Source organism: Euphorbia lathyris, chromosome 3, assembly GCF_963576675.1.
Source record: "Euphorbia lathyris chromosome 3, ddEupLath1.1, whole genome shotgun sequence".
Lineage (NCBI taxonomy): Eukaryota > Viridiplantae > Streptophyta > Magnoliopsida > Malpighiales > Euphorbiaceae > Euphorbia > Euphorbia lathyris.
The window spans coordinates 44,574,840-44,581,468 of NC_088912.1; positions in this window are offsets into that span (position 1 = coordinate 44,574,840).

Below are 6,629 nucleotides of genomic sequence, written 5' to 3' on the forward strand. Positions count from 1 at the left end.
TATTAATAAATTAATCACATGTAAATATAAGAATGAAAATCAATTTATTCAACTATTAAAATCAAAAGACGATGAAACTGAAGAATAGAAATACAATAAATCAAAGAAAATGCATAAATATTCTATTTTAAAAATAAAATAATTATTTTAAAATAATTAAAATAAATACCAAAACCGAAAAATATGATAAAAGAAAAATATTTATCAAATTTATTTTTTAGGATAAAAAATAAAAACAAATAAGTATAAGGATCAAAAGTGAGATTAGTTTAGGGATAAAAAAATATAAATAAATAAATATAAGGATCAAAATAAAAATAAAAAAAGTAAAAATTAGTCAAAAATATTTTTTGAGAATAAATAAATAATATATAAGTATAAGGATCAAAAGTAAAATTAATTCAATGATTAAAAAAGTAAAAATAAATAAATATATGGACCAAAATAAAAATTAAAAACAAAATAGAGACTAAAATGAAATTTTATAAGGAGAGTAGATCTTTAAATTAGTGAGTGAGGTGGGAAAGGGAACGGGAAACCTTAGGGGGTTGGGGGGAATGAGATTAGAGGAGTTAGGGGTAAACCTAAAACTAAAAGAGGGTAAATGGAATTATTGAATTGCTAAAACAAACACCAACAAAAGGAATGAAACTTTCTCATTCCCTTACACTTTCCTGAAACCTCCAAAACAAACGGTCCCTAAAGTTGTTTAAAATATCATCAATTCTTGAAAAGATTTATTTTGAGGTGTTAGTTAAAGTTTATAAGTAGTCTAAAGAACGGAAGAATTGTCGCAGGAGAGGTTCTGAGAGATGATGGTGGAAGTTGGGTCTCTGGGTTCTCTCGGAATTTGGGTATAGGTTTGTCTTTCTCTGCAGAGCTTTGGGGAATTTTTTCTGGACTAAAGCTAGCAAAAAATCTGGGGGTGAAGAAACTTCTGGTAGAGTCTGATAACCTTGAAGCAGTCAAAATGATATCTGAGAACAATGCTATTTGCCTAAATAGCCAAAATCTAATCAAAGGCATTAGAAGGATTGGCTCCTCTTTTGATTTTCTTAGCTTTGTTCATATTTATAAGGAGCAAAATCGTGTAGCGGACCGTCTTGCGGTTGAAGGGCATTCAAGGATGTTGGGTCTCTCTATCTTTTCTTCTCCTCCGTTGTTCATTTCGTCTCTGATCTTGGATGATGTGGTGGGGTTCAGTTTCCCCAGGCTGATCCTGGGTTGAGCGGTTTTTGTTTGTTTGTTTTTTCTTTCCTTTCCTACCAAAAAAAAAAAAAAAGTATAAAATTGAATTACTTTTATATTACATTTTAAAGTTTAATGGTCATGCCATGAATTTGCATAAAGTTCAGTTGCAATAAATGTAATTAACTCTTACAAATTTAGGAGACATTTGGTTTAAACTTCGGAATCGGAATGTGCCGGAATCATAATCAGAATGTGACGGAATCATAATCGGAATAACTATTTATTTATTATGTTTGGTTCAATCTAGAATTAGAATCTGATTTTTTTTTGGAATTGTTTGGATTTTTATAAATGGAATTGGGATGAATATACTATTTATTAAAAATAGTTTAACAAATAATAATTATTATACATGCAATAAAAAAATAAAAAAATTTATATCATTCTAAAAATAGATGTTACAGTATTAAGAAAATAAATATTCATATCGATAAAAAAAAATATTATAATTGTCAACAAAAGAAATTGTATTATAACCTACTAAGAAAAAAAAACATTTTGATGGTAAGTGAACCTAATATAATATAATAATAAGTTTACGGTAAGTGAATGTGGGTTTGTATTGGAAAGACATCTATATAGATTTTTTTATATAAAAAACAATAACAATCGGGGGAAAACGTGAATATAATTTTTTTATATAAAAATTAATAGCAATGGAAATTTATTTGATTGATGGGGAGAGTGGTGGAAATCAATTATTTCTATAGTTGAGACAATGAGATTCTAATTCTCAAACTATATTTATTTAACCAAACACATTATTTAGAAACTATGATATACTTTAATATTGGAGTATAATGTCTAATAATTAAGGATACAAACGTGATATTGATATTTTAAAGTGAATTTTAAAAAATAGAGAGAGTAACTAGTATAATATGTACAAATCCAAACTAATAAATTATTTACCCTAGAAAAAAAACTATTTTTTTCCATAGTGATTACTTAAAATCTTGAAATAATTAGCAGAACAAGATCTATTAGAGGTCGAAGATGGAAGCTTTGAATTGAAAATCTGAAACCAAAAACCAACTAACATTTTTCGGGTAAATTACATATGAGGTGTACAACATTTACCTTGTTTCACACTTTCGTGTATAACCTTCATTTTTTCAAACAAAACTTCACAACCTTATGGGTGACCTCCCACTAAAGTGTACACCTAGTAAAACTAACCAGTCAACCTTGGTCAAACTGCCAAATCACCAATTTTGATTAAGATTTCATGGACCCACCAATTATGAAAAAACTAAAATACCCTTAGACCTTAATTTTTATTAATTATTTTTCCTCTCCACCACTTAATCACTTTCTCCCGCTATTTATTTCAATTCTCTATCTACTGCAAGCAAAAAGAAGTTTCAATTCTCCCCCACATTTAATTATACCCAGCCACCCATCTTTCTCATCTCTCTTTAACTCTCTCTTTCTCCGTTCTCTCTTTAACACTCCCATTATTCTTGTTTTGCTGATCAATTTTGTATTTTCCCCCAAACATTGGTCCACGTCTTCAATTATGATTTGAGCATTTGAAAGAGAGAAAGTGAGACATAGATTCAAGTTTTGAAGTGTGTAATTTTGTAGTGTACACAAAAATCCATCTGGTAGAATTCAAAGTTTAGAGCCAAATAGAATAAACTGAAAGGCCTTTTCACATAGAATTTTTCTTTGACCATAATTGAGAATCGAAAGAGGTTGAATTTTGAAATCAAGAACTCTCTCTAAGTTCTTAAAATATATATCAATTGAGTAACAGTTAATTGACTTTGCAAATAATTATATCATATTAGATCCAATAAAGTTTTTAGTGCTAGATAAATTCAAGTTAGACTGTTTTACAGAAAAATTCAGTTGAGAAATCTCATAAAATATAATAGAAAATTTTAGACGGAAAAAAGCATTTTTGGGAGAGTTAGAGAGAGAAAATGAGAGTTAGAGAGAGGGGAAAGATAAAGAGAAGAAAGAGAGAGAAATGAGATCCTTAAAGAATGAAGGGGATATAAATGGGTTGAAGAAGATGGGTGAGTCCTATTATGGGTTAAATCCGAGTGATGTGGTGGGTTGACTAAGGTTGACCAGATACTTTTACCGGTTGTACACTTCATTAGGAAGTCAAAAAAAAGTTGTGGAGTTTTGTGTGGAAAATTAGAAGTTGTACACTAAGGTATGAAATACGGTAAAGATTATACACTATGTATGTAATTTACCTAGTGAACTAATCAACTCTCCATTTTTTTCCTTTTTCTGTTTGGAGATTGATGTATGATTTTATCTCTTTATTTCTCTGTTCAATCTCCTCGGCGAATGCAACGATATGCTTTAAGTTGCCGTAAGGACGAAGAATTCGTTATTTGGGAAAATTGAAAGAGAGAGAAATATGGCGAGAGTGAAAGAATATAGATTTGGTGAGAGAGAAAACTGGAAGAGAAAAAAATAATATGGCGAGAGAATATCCAAGAGAGGAAATATGATAAAAGTTGATATTAACATTTTTCAGGTAAAATAATATTGGTAAAATAATATTTTCAAATAAATTGCGGTTATCTTTTTACTTTTAGACGGTTTCACTTGTGTTGACCAGTCATTTTTTTCCGGCTCCGTACTAGGTCATCTAATGTTGTGAAATGTTGTGTGAAACAACAAAAGCTATACCCAACCTTGTTCATCAATTTAATTTGAACCCAAAAATGGCATCGTTTTTGTCTCTAGCCACCATCAACTAATCTTTTGGTCTTATCTTTAAAAAAGAGAGTAGAGAATCGACCCTTCGTGGAACTCTCCCTGCGCATAGGCGATTAGGGTTTTCTTACCTTCATGGACAAGCAACCAATATGGATCGAGAGATGGAACTCCTATGGCGGAATTTTGCCCTCACAGAGACTGAAGACTCTACTGTTGATCTAAGCGAGGTAGTAAAGGAGATAAAAACGGACAGTTTCGTGTTGGTTGGAAGAATCCTATCACCGAAGCCCTGAATGTGCAAGCCCTTTACCAAGCATTCAAAGAGCTATGGCGAATCCAGAAAGCGTTCAAGGTTAGAGACAGTGGAAACGAGACTTTTGTGGTTGAGTTCCAGTCGGAGAGAGGTCGTGAGAAGGTATTAAAGGAAGGACCATAGAATTTTGATCGGATCCTTGTTATCCTGGCAAAAGTATAGGGAAACTAACAACCCTTTGATGTCAAACTTGATCAGAGTGAGTTCTGGGTGCGAATTAATGATCTTCCCCTTAAATGTCGGTCCAAAAAAGCGATAACGATGCTGGCTGCCCGGATTGGCATTCCTATCTGTGTCGATGATGGGGAGGGGGGCTCATGGGCTAAATATGTACGAGTTCAGATGATGATTGATATCACAAAACCCTTACCAAGGGGGCTGACCATTACAAACAGAACTAAGGGAACTGGATGGGTGTATTTCCGTTATAAGAGGCTACCTAATTATTGCTATTAATGCGAGATGCTGGGTCATGTATTTGACGATTGTGAGGAGGAAGCTTATAGGGAAGGAGATGAAGGGGAGAAAATGGAGTCGCATTATGCACCGACGCTAAGACCATCGCCATACAAGCTTCGATCCTTCGGGTAGGATATTCCTAAGAAGGCAAATAAAAGTAAGAGCCCGAAGGTGACCAGTAGCCGGACATACCCGAGACGAAGACTTGTCATGGAGTCATCTAAAGAGGGAGCCAATCAGTAAAGAGGGAAAGAGGGAAGCAATGGTAATGAGGATAGAATGGATACTTGGGAGAACATTGTGGGAGACCAGGGACTGATTGAGCCGGAAATCGTATGCATGGAATCAACATATCCTGAGATAGTTCTTAACAACTAAGTAAGGGAGGATATGGCACATCCAAAAGCAACTCCTTTCCTATTTAGTGCCACAATTGACACTCCAAAGTAGACTACAAGAGGGGCACGTAAAGGTAGCAGGAGGATTGGGAGAAAATCTTTGAATCCAAGCATTGCTCTGGTATCGGTTCCTATCCAGTTGAATCCCAACATATCAGTAAAGAGGAAAGTAGCGGATGATCAAGTGGAAGGGAGGGATAAAAGGGGCAAGAAACGCGGTATCGATGTGGAGATGGTAAACTCAGAGGACTAGAGGGTGGAGACCACTGAGCGGCTCCACCCTATGCAATGAAAATCTTGAGTTGGAACGTCCAAGGTCTGGGTAATCCTTGGACGTTTCGTGCCCTTAAGCATAAGCTAAGGGTCAATTGCCCAGATATCTTCTTTCTAATGGAGTCTAGACTACATAGAGGGGAGGTGAAGAAATTGGAAAGAGGTTGTGGTGAATATCACCTGTTTGCGGTGGATGCAGTTAGGCGAGCGGGAGGATTGATCCTGGGATGGAAGAATCGATGGAAATATACATCCAACGCTTTTCACAACATTGCATTTATTTTCATGTGGTAAAAGACAGGGTCATGAAGTGGAGAGGGATGGGGATGTATTGATGGCCTGAAAGAGGATCAAAACACCTAACGTGGGAGCTGATGGAGTTCCTGGGAACATCAGAAAATGGTCCTTTACTCACTTTTGGTGACTTTAATGAAATTTTGACACCGGCTGAGAAATTTGGGGGGCGTGTGAAAGAGATGCAAAGCATGGAGGCTTTTCAAACGTGTATAGAAAATTGTCGAATTAAAGATCTGGGCTTCACGGGGCCAAAATTTACTTAAAGTAATGGGAGGGAAGGAAACCACCAAGTCCTGGAAAGGCTGGATAAGTTCATGGCTGATGAGGAATGGATGGTGTTGTTCCTAGAGGCTGAAGTACAACACCTGACTTCGTCCCGATCGGATCATCTACCAATCCTTATTGACACAGGAGGAAAACTGGCTAGGAGTAGAAGGAAGGGCAGGAGGTTCCGATTTGAAGCAATGTGGCTCCGAGATAAAACAGTGTAGGGAAGTGGTAAAACGGACTGGGGAGGAATGAGCCCAACTGAGAATATACGAACCAAAATTTAGAACTGTGCAAATCAGCTACAACGATGGAATAAAGAGGAATTCGGCAATGTGGGGTGGATGCTCAAACATATATAAAAAAAAACTAGAATTACTGAACGCACATAGCAAGAGGGAGGCAATAGGAATGAATGAGAAAGTTAAAAACTTGAAGGATGAGATTTGCTGAACTTCTAAGAAGGGAAGAAGTAATATGGAGGCAAAGGTCTAGAGTAGAGTGGCTGAAGCATGGAGATGCCAACACGGCTTTTTTCCACTCAAAGGCAACTATACTAAAACCTTTATATAGGAATACTCTATATAGGAATAACCTCTATTTTGTTATAAAAAAACTCGGCCCCAACTTGGTAATAACCTTTATTACCAAACTCTATTTAGTAATAACCTCCCAATTGTTATACA